This window comes from Poromitra crassiceps (genome assembly GCF_964638095.1).
Source record: "Poromitra crassiceps genome assembly, chromosome: 13".
Lineage (NCBI taxonomy): Eukaryota > Metazoa > Chordata > Actinopteri > Beryciformes > Melamphaidae > Poromitra > Poromitra crassiceps.
The window spans coordinates 47,411,580-47,425,294 of NC_139644.1; positions in this window are offsets into that span (position 1 = coordinate 47,411,580).

The following is a 13,715-nucleotide window of genomic DNA, read 5'->3' on the forward strand; positions in this document are numbered from 1 at the left end:
CTCTCTCTCTCAACTCTACTTTGTACATAAAAAAGATGTTGTGCATTTCAAAGAAAACTCTTTGCAACTGGTTATTCCTTTGTAATTGATTATTTAGTGTAATAAAAAAGATAATAGGCATAGTAATAGTATACATGCAACGGCATTCACTTGTGTTCTTCTAACATGCTGGGATTTGACTGCATGGGTAAACTCTGAGCTGTAAATCCTGAGTTGAGATTAGGTGAAAATATGTGAGTGCCTGATACGTGCCTTTACTTGCACAGGAGGTGGGTTGTAGGTATCTGTGCCCAGAGGCTATTTGTCTCATCTGCCTTGTTTTATAAACAAAGCTTTTCTACAATTGTAATAAGTTTGCACTATATATTCAAAATGGCCGAGTGGATATTGTATATACTGCTCCATTATAGGAAATAGCGAGGAAAAGATGCCCCTGTCTACTGATTTGGTTTACCTTAAATGTAGATTCTGCAGAAACTATTAGAACGATATTGTCAGTAAGTAGAAAATATGTTGTGCTTTTGTCAGGAAGGTCCACATACATTTGCTAAGCCACATGACTATTACACTATTACACGTGCATGACAGTTTGTTAAGCCACCTGACTATTACACTATTACACATGCATGACAGTCTGTTAAGCCACCTGACTATTACACTATTACACATGCATGACAGTTTGTTAAGCCACCTGACTATTACACTATTACACATGCATGACAGTCTGTTAAGCCACCTGACTATTACACTATTACACATGCATGACAGTCTGTTAAGCCACCTGACTATTACACTATTACACGTGCATGACAGACAGTTTGTTAAGCCACCTGCCTATTACACTATTACACATGCATGGCAGTTTGTTAAGCCACCTGACTATTACAGTTTGTTTTTATTAGTACAGCGCGTAGTTCAAACACTTCCCCAGCCTGTGACATGTTTTCAGGTCCTTAGCCACAAAGGCAAGCCGACAACACGCGATCAAACACATACCGCAGCTGTTGTTTTGAAATTAGCAGGAGGAAAAACAGAGAACAGAGAAACGCACTTCCTTGTTGCAGAGGAGAAACGCCATTGAAATGCCCCTCGGCGCGCTGCAGAGCTGATCGGCTTGCTGCAGGGCAGCGGACATCGAAACCGCGGTAGTCAAACCCGTGACCAACATGATCGATCCTGGTCCCTGGACCCCGTTCCTATGTGCCAGCCCGAAAGAGACGAGACGGAGTCACAACTGTGTGAGGAGGAGAACAGCAGCCTCACCACAGAAATGGCTTTCACACAGAGCCAAGCAGCAGAGCAGCACGGCCACTTTCCTGTCGAGGGCGAGGAAGACTGGATTCCAATGCGACAGGACCCAGATGATCTCGTGGTAAGGAGTGTGTGTGTGTGTGTGTGTGTGTGTGTGTGTGTGTGTGTGTGAGAGAGACTACACTGATCTCTGCATTCTATTCTATGATCACACTCACTCACACTGAGTAAACTGTATTGTTGAATGTAAAAAAAGCACATCATGTATATATATATATATATATATATATATATATATATATTTTTTTTTTTTTTTCATTTGTGTCATAACGAATAATATTTACATGTCTGATGTCAATACAGTTCAAAATAAAATAATTGAGAGCGAGTTCTGCCTGAGATTGTGTGATTTAGAAAAATGCCATTTTCTGCAATTTCTTTTGTCAGAGAGACCTTTTTGGTGAAAACAGGGTGTATATAAATGGCTATAAGTAGAGTACAGAACATGCTAAAAGCTCACTTTTTTTTCCTGGTGAACCCAGATACGTACATCTTCATTTTGAGGTATTGCAAATCAATTTGGTGCTAATAGATAATTTACTGTGGGTCTTGAAAGATGACCAACAATTATGAAAATCTTTGGCCTGTGCTAAATATTGGAAGTCCTAAACTGGCCATGAATGAGTTAAGGGGTTACTGGATTAGGTGGGCATATCTGAAGCAGAGATAGATGAAGTACTGAGGGATGCATTTGGGGAAACTCAGACAATTGTGTATGGGACTGCCATAAAACACCAAAAAGAAGTAGGATGAATTATAGGGGAGGAACCAGACGGAGATGATGGCTTCCGCCCCTGGGTGACTTGACGGAGCCGGATTTTCTGATTAGGTGATTGCCCTAATTACCTAATGATGTGACATCATGAGTGATGTCATCAGTGATGCCATCAGTGATGTCATAGAGCAGGCATAGCGGCTGAGCTGCCTAACCGACATGCAGTAGTCATCAGTGATGTCATAAAAGCAAGTGAGCCCGCACAGGAGGGAGTGGAGGTGTGTGTGCATTCATCAACAATAAATACTGTCTTATCCAGGACATGATTATCCCTAAAAAAATCTATCAAGGTTTTTTCTAATAATGAACCCTGGGTTACCCGGAGTTAAAGCAACTCCTTAACCAGAACGAAACGTCTGTTTAAGTCAGGTGGAAGCAAAGAGGGGAAAATAAGATTGCTGACTGCAAGGCAAGCATATAAAAACAGACTAGAACACTTTTTTAAGGATGATTCGAGGAGAGCATGGCAGGGTCTACAGACAATCACTGGATATAACCCCAAGAGACGGTCCATGCCAGTTGAAAATGAATTGGACATGGCGAATGATTTAAATAATTCTTATTGCAGATTTGATAGACACGATTTTAAGCATGAACAGGCTGAGGCTATTACGAAATTAAAAGACTTTTAAGTCTTAAGTGTATGAAACCCATGACCAAAATAGTGGTACATTCTGTCATTGTGTTCCTAGTGTGGCATTATAATGAAAACAGATTATGCCTCTTTTTGCTGGCGACCCCCTGGAACCCCGTCAAAGACGCCCATGGAACCCACTTTGAGTATGATTGGTTTAGGCTACAGAGCCTAATTTGTTTTTGTCCTTTCCTTCCAATAAGTGATATATTTATATTTTCTGTTTTCAAATGATGTGATGTGAGTCCCTAGTGTTTGTGTCCTCTTGGTTGTCACTGATTGGAGTGCACTTTCCCTCCCTCTCTCTCTCTCTCTCTCTCACTCTCTCTCTCTCTCTCTCCCTCTCTCTCTCTCTCTCACTCTCTCTCTCTCTCTCTCTCCCTCTCTCTCTCTCTCTCTCTCCTTCTCTCTCTCTCTCTCTCTCTCTCTCTCTCCCTCTCTCTCTGTCTCTCTCTCTCTCTCTCAACTCTACTTTGTACATAAAAAAGATGTTGTGCATTTCAAAGAAAACTCTTTGCAACTGGTTATTCCTTTGTAATTGATTATTTAGTGTAATAAAAAAGATAATAGGCATAGTAATAGTATACATGCAACGGCATTCTCTTGTGTTCTTCTAACATGCTGGGATTTGACTGCATGGGTAAACTCTGAGCTGTAAATCCTGAGTTGAGATTAGGTGAAAATATGTGAGTGCCTCATACATGCCTTTACTTGCACAGGAGGTGGGTTGTAGGTATCTGTGCCCAGGGGCTATTTGTCTCATCTGCCTTGTTTTATAAACAAAGCTTTTCTACAATTGTAATTAGTTTGCACTATATATTCAAAATGGCCGAGTGGATATTGTATATACTGCTCCATTATACGAAATAGCGAGGAAAAGATGCTCCTGTCTACTGATTTTAGTTTGCCTTAAATGTAGATAGACATACATTTGCTAAGCCACATGACTATTACACTATTACACATGCATGACAGTTTGTTAAGCCACCTGACTATTACACTATTATACGTGCATGACAGACAGTTTGTTAAGCCACCTGACTATTACACTATTACATGTGCATGACAGACAGTTTGTTAAGCCACCTGACTATTACACTATTCCATGTGCATGATAGTTTGTTAAGCCACTTGACTATTACACTATTACATGTGCATGACAGACAGTTTGTTAAGCCACCTGACTATTACACTATTACATGTGCATGACAGACAGTTTGTTAAGCCACCTGACTATTACACTATTCCATGTGCATGATAGTTTGTTAAGCCACTTGACTATTACACTATTACATGTGCATGACAGTATGTTAAGCCACCTGACTATTACACTATTACACGTGCATGACAGTTTGTTAAGCCACCTGACTATTACACTATTCCATGTGCATGATAGTTTGTTAAGCCACCTGACTATTACACTATTACATGCGCATGACAGTTTGTTAAGCCACCTGACTATTACACTATTACACGTGCATGACAGACAGTTTGTTAAGCCATTTGACTATTACACTATTACATGTGCATGACAGTTTGTTAAGCCACCTGACTATTACACTATTACATGTGCATGACAGACAGTTTGTTAAGCCACCTGACTATTACACTATTACATGTGCATGACAGTTTGTTAAGCCACCTGACTATTACACTATTACACGTGCATGACAGTTTGTTAAGCCACCTGACTATTACACTATTCCATGTGCATGATAGTTTGTTAAGCCACCTGACTATTACATTATTACACGTGCATGACAGACAGTTTGTTAAGCCACCTGACTATTACACTATTACATGTGCATGACAGTTTGTTAAGCCACCTGACTATTTCACTTTTACACATGCATGACAGTTTGTTAAGCCACCTGACTATTACACTATTCCATGTGCATGATAGTTTGTTAAGCCACCTGACTATTTCACTTTTACACATGCATGACAGTTTGTTAAGCCACCTGACTATTACACTATTCCATGTGCATGATAGTTTGTTAAGCCACCTGACTATTACACTATTACATGTGCATGACAGTTTGTTAAGCCACCTGACTATTACACTATTACATGTGCATGACAGACAGTTTGTTAAGCCACCTGACTATTACACTATTCCATGTGCATGATAGTTTGTTAAGCCACCTGACTATTACACCTGACTATTACACTATTACACATGCATGACAGTTTGTTAAGCCACCTGACTATTACACTATTACATGTGTATGACAGTTTGTTAAGCCACCTGACTATTGCACTATTAGACATACATGACAGTTTGTTAAGCCACCTGACTATTACACTATTACATGTGCATGACAGTTTGTTAAGCCACCTGACTATTACACTATTACACATGCATGACAGTTTGTTAAGCCACCTGACTATTACACTATTAGATGTGCATGACAGTTTGTTAAGCCACATGACTATTTCACTATTACACATGCATGACAGTTTGTTAAGCCACCTGACTATTACACTATTACATGTGCATGACAGTTTGTTAAGCCACCTGACTATTTCACTATTACACATGCATGACAGTTTGTTAAGCCACCTGACTATTACACTATTACAGTGGTTCCCAACCTTTTTACACCAAGTACCACCTGAGAAAGTCGTTGGGTCTCCAAGTACCACCATATGACCAACGTTAAAATACAGTCTATTCAGCTATGCACAGTTCACGCAGGAGGCAAATTTATTCCAACCTGCAGCCTATGTGCAACCTGCAGCAGCTGCACTTGTGCTGGGTTGACTGCTGTCTTCACCTCCTTGTGCTTCATCGTTGCTGCTCTCCTCTACTACAGCTCTTTTACGATTCCCTCCCGTTTTGATTCACTTTAGCATCCCTCCTCGTCTTTGTTCACCACTTGTGTAACCATGTGGGGCGGGCAGATAATTGTGCATGCGCAACAGGTATAGTGTCCGTCAGAAACAAATATTTGTTTCTAAATCTCAAGACAACAAAATAAACCTCAATTTCAATGATCACAAGTTTATTTTCATTCGTAGTATTATTTTGATAGATAAACATGTTTTACAATTGATTTTAAAGTTGGGTTTATTTCATAATTTAAACATTGGGATTCCAGGGATCAAGTACCACCAGCAGGGGGGGGGCGCAAGTACCACCTACCTTGAGAAACACTGCCAATAATATTAATAATTATTATTATTATTTCACTTTCACATGTTTGAAAACTACTACTAATGACCACCATGGATTTTGCACAAAACCTTTTTTTTTTTCTTTTTTTTCCACAGAGCCTTCCAAGTACCACCAGCAGGGGGCGCAAGTACCACCTACGGTACGCGTACCGTAGGTTGGGAACCACTGCACTATTACACTATTACACGTGCATGACAGTTTGTTAAGCCAGCTGCATATTACACTATTACACGTGCATGACAGACAGTTTGTTAAGCCACCTGACTATTACACTAATACACATGCATGACAGTTTGTTAAGCCACCTGACTATTACACTATTACACGTGCATGACAGACAGTTTGTTAAGCCACCTGACAATTACACTATTACACATGCATGATAGTTTGTTAAGCCACGTGACTATTACACTATTACATGTGCATGACAGTTTGTTAATCCACCTGACTATTACACTATTACATGTGCATGACAGTTTGTTAAGCCACCTGACTATTACACTATAGTTTGTTAAGCCACCTGCCTATTACACTATTACACATGCATGACAGTTTGTTAAGCCACATGACTATTACACTATTACATGTGCATGACAGTTTGTTAAGCCACCTGACTATTACACTATTACATGTGCATGACAGTTTGTTAAGCCACCTGACTACTACACTATTACATGTGCATGACAGACAGTTTGTTAAGCCACCTGACTATTACACTATTACATGTGCATGGCAGTTTGTTAAGCCACCTGACTATTACACTATTACATGTGCATGACAGTGTGTTAAGCCACCTGACTATTACACTATTACACATGACAGTTTGTTAAGCCACCTGACTATTACACTATTACACGTGCATGACAGTTTGTTAAGCCACCTGACTATTACACTATTACACGTGCATGACAGTTTGTTAAGCCACCTGACTATTACACTATTACATGTGCATGACAGTTTGTTAAGCCACCTGACTATTACACTATTACACGTGCATGACAGTTTGTTAAGCCACCTGACTATTACACTATTACACATGACAGACAGTTTGTTAAGCCACCTGCCTATTACACTATTACACGTGCATGACAGTTTGTTAAGCCACCTGACTATTACACTATTACATGTGCATGACAGTTTGTTAAGCCACCTGACTATTACACTATTACACGTGCATGACAGTTTGTTAAGCCACCTGACTATTACACTATTACACGTGCATGACAGTTTGTTAAGCCACCTGACTATTACACTATTACATGTGCATGACAGTTTGTTAATCCACCTGACTATTACACTATTACACGTGCATGACAGTTTGTTAAGGCACCTAACTATTACACTATTACATGTGCATGACAGTTTGTTAATCCACCTGACTATTACACTATTACATGTGCATGACAGTTTGTTAATCCACCTGACTATTACACTATTACACGTGCATGACAGTTTGTTAAGCCACCTGAATATTACACTATTACACATGACAGACAGTTTGTTAAGCCACCTGACTATTACACTATTACACGTGCATGACAGTTTGTTAAGCCACCTCATTATTAAACTATTACACGTGCATGACAGTTTGTTAAGGCACCTGACTATTACACTATTACACGTGCATGACAGTTTGTTAAGCCACCTGACTATTACACTATTACACGTGCATGACAGTTTGTTAAGCCACCTCATTATTAAACTATTACACGTGCATGACAGTTTGTTAAGGCACCTGACTATTACACTATTACACGTGCATGACAGTTTGTTAAGCCACCTCATTATTAAACTATTACACGTGCATGACAGTTTGTTAAGGCACCTGACTATTACACTATTACACGTGCATGACAGTTTGTTAAGCCACCTCATTATTAAACTATTACACCTGCATGACAGTTTGTTAAGCCACCTGACTATTACACTATTACACATGACAGACAGTTTGTTAAGCCACCTGACTATTACACTATTACTCGTGCATGACAGTTTGTTAAGCCACCTCATTATTAAACTATTACACGTCCATGACAGTTTGTTAAGCCACCTGACTATTACACTATTACATGTGCATGACAGTTTGTTAAGCCACCTGACTATTACACTATTACACGTGCATGACAGTTTGTTAAGCCACCTGACTATTACACTATTACACATGACAGACAGTTTGTTAAGCCACCTGACTATTACACTATTACACGTGCATGACAGTTTGTTAAGCCACCTGACTATTACACTATTACATGTGCATGCCAGTTTGTTAAGCCACCTGACTATTACACTTTTACACGTGCATGACAGTTTGTTAAGCCATCTGACTATTACACTATTACATGTGCATGACAGTTTGTTAAGCCACCTGACTATTACATTATTACATGTGCATGACAGTTTGTTAATCCACCTGACTATTACACTATTACACGTGCATGACAGTTTGTTAAGGCACCTGACTATTACACTATTACACGTGCATGACAGTTTGTTAAGCCACCTGACTATTACACTATTACACATGACAGACAGTTTGTGAAGCCACCTGACTATTACACTATTACACGTGCATGACAGTTTGTTAAGCCACCTCATTATTAAACTATTACACGTGCATGACAGTTTGTTAAGGCACCTGACTATTACACTATTACACGTGCATGACAGTTTGTTAAGCCACCTGACTATTACACTATTACACATGACAGACAGTTTGTTAAGCCACCTGACTATTACACTATTACTTGTGCATGACAGTTTGTTAAGCCACCTCATTATTAAACTATTACACGTGCATGACAGTTTGTTAAGCCACCTGACTATTACACTATTACACGTGCATGACAGTTTGTTAAGCCACCTCATTATTAAACTATTACACGTGCATGACAGTTCGTTAAGCCACCTGACTATTACACTATTACATGTGCATGACAGACAGTTTGTTAAGCCACCTGACTATTACACGTGCATGACAGTTTGTTAAGCCACCTGACTATTACACTATTACACGTGCATGACAGTTTGTTAAGCCACCTGACTATTACACTATTACACATGACAGACAGTTTGTTAAGCCACCTGACTATTACACTATTACACGTGCATGACAGTTTGTTAAGCCACCTCATTATTAAACTATTACACGTGCATGACAGTTTGTTAAGCCAGCTGAATATTACACTATTACATGTGCATGACAGACAGTTTGTTAAGCCACCTGACTATTACACTATGACACGTGCATGACGGTTTGTTAAGCCACCTGACTATTACACTATTACATGTGCATGACAGTTTGTTAAGCCACCTGACTATTACACTATGACACGTGCATGACAGTTTGTTAAGCCACCTGACTATTACACTATTACATGTGCATGACAGTTTGTTAAGCCACCTGACTATTACACTATTACACGTGCATGACAGTTTGTTAAGCCACATGACTATTACACTATTACACGTGCATGACAGTTTGTTAAGCCACATGACTATTACACTATTACACATGCATGACAGACAGTTTGTTAAGCCACCTGACTATTAGACGTCCATGACAGACAGTTTGTTTAGGCACCAGACTATTACAATATTACATGTGCATGACAGACAGTTTGTTAAGCCACCTGACTATTACACTATTACACGTGCTATTACATGTGCATGACAGTTTGTTAAGCCACCTGACTATTACATTATTACACGTGCATGACAGACAGTTTGTTAAGCCACCTGACTATTACACTATTACACGTGCATGACAGGTTGTTAAGCCGCCTGACTATTACACTATTACATGTGCATGATAGTTTGTTAAGCCACCTGACTATTACACTATTACACGTATGACAGACAGTTTGTTAAGCCACCTGACTATTAGACGTCCATGACAGACAGTTTGTTTAGGCACCAGACTATTACAATATTACATGTGCATGACAGACAGTTTGTTAAACCACCTGACTATTACACTATTACACGTGCTATTACATGTGCATGACAGTTTGTTAAGCCACCTGACTATTACATTATTACACGTGCATGACAGACAGTTTGTTAAGCCACCTGACTATTACACTATTACACATGCATGACAGTTTGTTAAGCCACCTGACTATTACACTATTACATGTGCCTGATAGTTTGTTAAGCCACCTGACTATTACACGTATGACAGACAGTTTGTTAAGCCACCTGACTATTACACGTGCATGACAGATAGTTTGATAAGCCAACTGACTATTACATGTGCATGACAGTTTGTTAAGCCACCTGACTATTACATGTGCATGACAGACATGTTTTAAGCATGTTTTTTTTTATTTTTTTGTTTTTTTTCAAAACAACTTCTCTCTGAGGTTTCACCTCATTTAGACCCAAACCAATTTGCTTGTTGAAGATGCGCTGCTGACTTTGACTAATAACATCTATGAGCACCTGGAACAGGTTCAGATCGTGGTCTAAATTGTGTTAGTTAACTGCAGCAGTGCATTCAACACAATCCAACCCCACCTGCTGGTGAGCATGTTGCTGGACCTCGGAGTAAACCCCAAATTCATTCTATGGATTAACAACTTCCTAACTGACTGTAGTCAACAGGTCAGATTTTATTCTGCCATCTCATCCTCTAAAATCATTAATATAGGGGCCCCTCAAGGATGTATTTTGGCTTCCATTTTTTTTATTTTGTACACCGATATAGCTGTCGGTCATCAGTTTTTTTCCCCACACTTATTTTAAATACGCAGATGAGACTCCTATCCTCCCCTCCCCTCCTCTTAATCAATGTCACCAACGCGGACTCATGGATTCCTCAGATCATCCTCATGGAACTCCCAATCTTGTTACCCCTTTCTTTTTTTTTCACCTAGCTAATTAGCTAGTATTCTCTAAACCTACGAACACTTAAAGACTACATTTTCTATTTATTTTTGGACTCTACTTTTTACATTTTCAACTCTCTTCCCTGATCTTAGGATAATTTAAAAACTACATTTTTATATCCCTTTTGTTGGACTCCTTTCTACATTTTCAATTTTCTGTTCTTTTGTCAATTTTATTTCCATAATAAACCATTTACAGAGTTTCATTATCGGAAAACTCTGTACATGGTTTAGCCCGGCATCTCTCGGCCTGTCTCGGAGGGGAGTCCCCGGATGGGGGTCCATTGCTGGGCCCCTATGGGCCCAGCAGTGGGGCCCTATAGCACAACGACCTCACAAGGTTCCTCCTCAGCCAAGTCACTGAGGCAATCCATGTGGCGATCCATGTGTGGATTGCCACCATATGGTGGAAAGGTTTTCTTGCGTTCACTGGGGGTGAGGGGACGCCGCTGTGTCCCGGCCTGGCCTTCTCTCACGGCTTATGTGGGCGGGGGCCGGGGCGGGGGGCATCGGTGCTCTTCATCACTGGTCGAGGGCTGCCGGTTGGTTTAGAACAGCTTAGGTAGGCGATAGATTAGCTACAGCCTAAGGCTGACCTGATTAGACTAGAGCAGAGTAGGATAGGCCAGATTAGGCTGTGTGTGCATGTGTGTGTCTGTGTGCATGTGTGTGTCTGTGCATGTGTGTGTCTGTGTGCATGTCTGTGTGCTTGCGTGTGTCTGTGTGCATGTGTGTCTGTGTGCATGTGTGTCTGTGTGCATGTGTGTGTCTGTGTGTGTCTGTATGCATGTGTGTGTCTGTGTGCATGACTGTGTGCTTGCGTGTGTCTGTGTGCATGTGTGTCTGTGTGCATGTGTGTCTGTGTGCATGTGTGTGTCTGTGTGTCTGTGTGCATGTGTGTGTCTGTGTGCATGACTGTGTGCTTGCGTGTGTCTGTGTGAATGTGTGTCTGTGTGCATGTGTGTCTGTGTGCATGTGTGTCTGTGTGCATGTGTGTCTGTGTGCATGTGTGTCTGTGTGCATGTGTGTGTCTGTGTGCATGCGTGTCTGTGTGCATGTGTGTGTCTGTGTGCATGTCCCAGTTAGCTCTGGTTAATGTTTAGAGTAGTCAGTTGTCTGATCTTCTCCCCCCCCTCTCTTTCTCTTTCCCCCTTCCCCCGCTCCTTCCCTTCTTCCCCCTTCCTGTTCTCCCCTCTCCCACATTCCCACTCCCCCCCCACCTCCTCTCTTTCCATGCTCTTTCCCCCCCCACATCCCACCGCCCCCCCCCTCCCTTCTCCTGCTCTCTCCTCCTTCTCCCCTCCTCTGCTCCTTCTCCTTCTCCTCTTCTCCCCTATTTTCCCGAATCCCTGCCACTTCCTACTCTCCCCTCTCTCACATTCCCCCTGCTCTCCCTCCCCTGCACCCTCCCACCACCCCTTCTCTGTTCTCTTCTCCTCCACATTTCCCATTTTCTCCCCACCCTCGCCCTAATCCGGGCTCGTATCCTACTCCCTCCCCTCCCCCAACCCTAGACCCTACCTCTACCCTGGCTCTCCCTCCCCTGCACCCTCCCACCTCTCCTTCTCTGTTCTCTCCTCCTCCACATTTCCCATTTCTCCCCACCTCCTCCCTCTCACATTCCCCCTGCTCTCCCTCCCCTGCACCCTCCCACCTCTCCTTCTCTGTTCTCTCCTCCTCCACATTTCCCGTTTTCTCCCCACCCTCGCCCTAATCCGGGCCCGTATCCTACTCCCTCCCCTCCCCTCCCCCAACCCTAGACCCTACCTCTACCCTGGCTCTCCCTCCCCTGCACCCTCTCATCTCTCCTTCTCTGTTCTCTCCTCCTCCACATTTTCTATTTTCTCCCCACCTCCCCACCTCCCCCCTCTCCCAACCCTAGACCCTACCCCTACCCTGGCTCTCCCTCCCCTGCACCCTCTCATCTCTCCTTCTCTGTTCTCTCCTCCTCCACATTTCCTATTTTCTCCCCACCTCCCCCCTCTCCTCCCTCACATCCCCCCGCTCTTCCTCTCTCCTCCACTCTCCTGCTTTCTCCTCTTCCCGGTGTTTCTTCCTCTTCCCCCCTTCCCCCACTACTCTAAAGCATAGTACACATTCTACTCCAAAGCATGGTACCCACTCTATCCCCTCCAATATTTCGCCACTACTTAAAGCATGGCACCCATGCTCTTAGTATTTCGCCACTATTCAAAGCATGGCACCCATTCTTCCCTAAAGCAAGGCACCCATAAGCTCTATATGTGAACATGTGTTTATTTGGCAAAAGTTTGGCTGCTAAGAAATTGACATATGTCCGTTTGCAAGATGTGTGTCTATATTCTCATTCTCTCCCCACCTCCTCCCTCCCCCTGCTCTCTTCTCCCCCACACCCCCCCCCTTTCCCCTCTCCTGCTCTCTCCTCTTGCTCCTTCCCCACCTCCTATACCCTCCAACATCTCCCATTCCCTCCCCACCCCATCACTCTCTCACATTCCCCCTGCTCTTCCCCCCCACCCCCCCCCTTTCCCCTCTCCTGCTCTCTCCTCTTGCTCCTTCCCCACCTCCTATACCCTCCAACATCTCCCATTCCCTCCCCACTCCATCACTCTCTCACATTCCCCCTGCTCTTCTCCCTTCTCCTGCTCTCTCCTCTGCTCTCTCTTCATTTCTATTTCTCTATATTATCAATTGTTCAAATGTTATCTTTATTCTGTATATTCTTGTTACTGTTGTGTCAGCTAGAATTAGCTAGACCTACTTTCTGTGAAGCCCTCTGAGACATGCTTGTGAATTAGGGCTATATAAATAAACTTGACTTGACTTGACTTGACAGCATTGGTAGGGTTTTTTAAAGCCCGATAACTCCTCTGTGGAGGACCTTGAGAGAGAGAGTTAGAAGGTTTTATAAAATGGTGCTCAGACCATTTTCTCAAGGTCAATGTTAAGAAA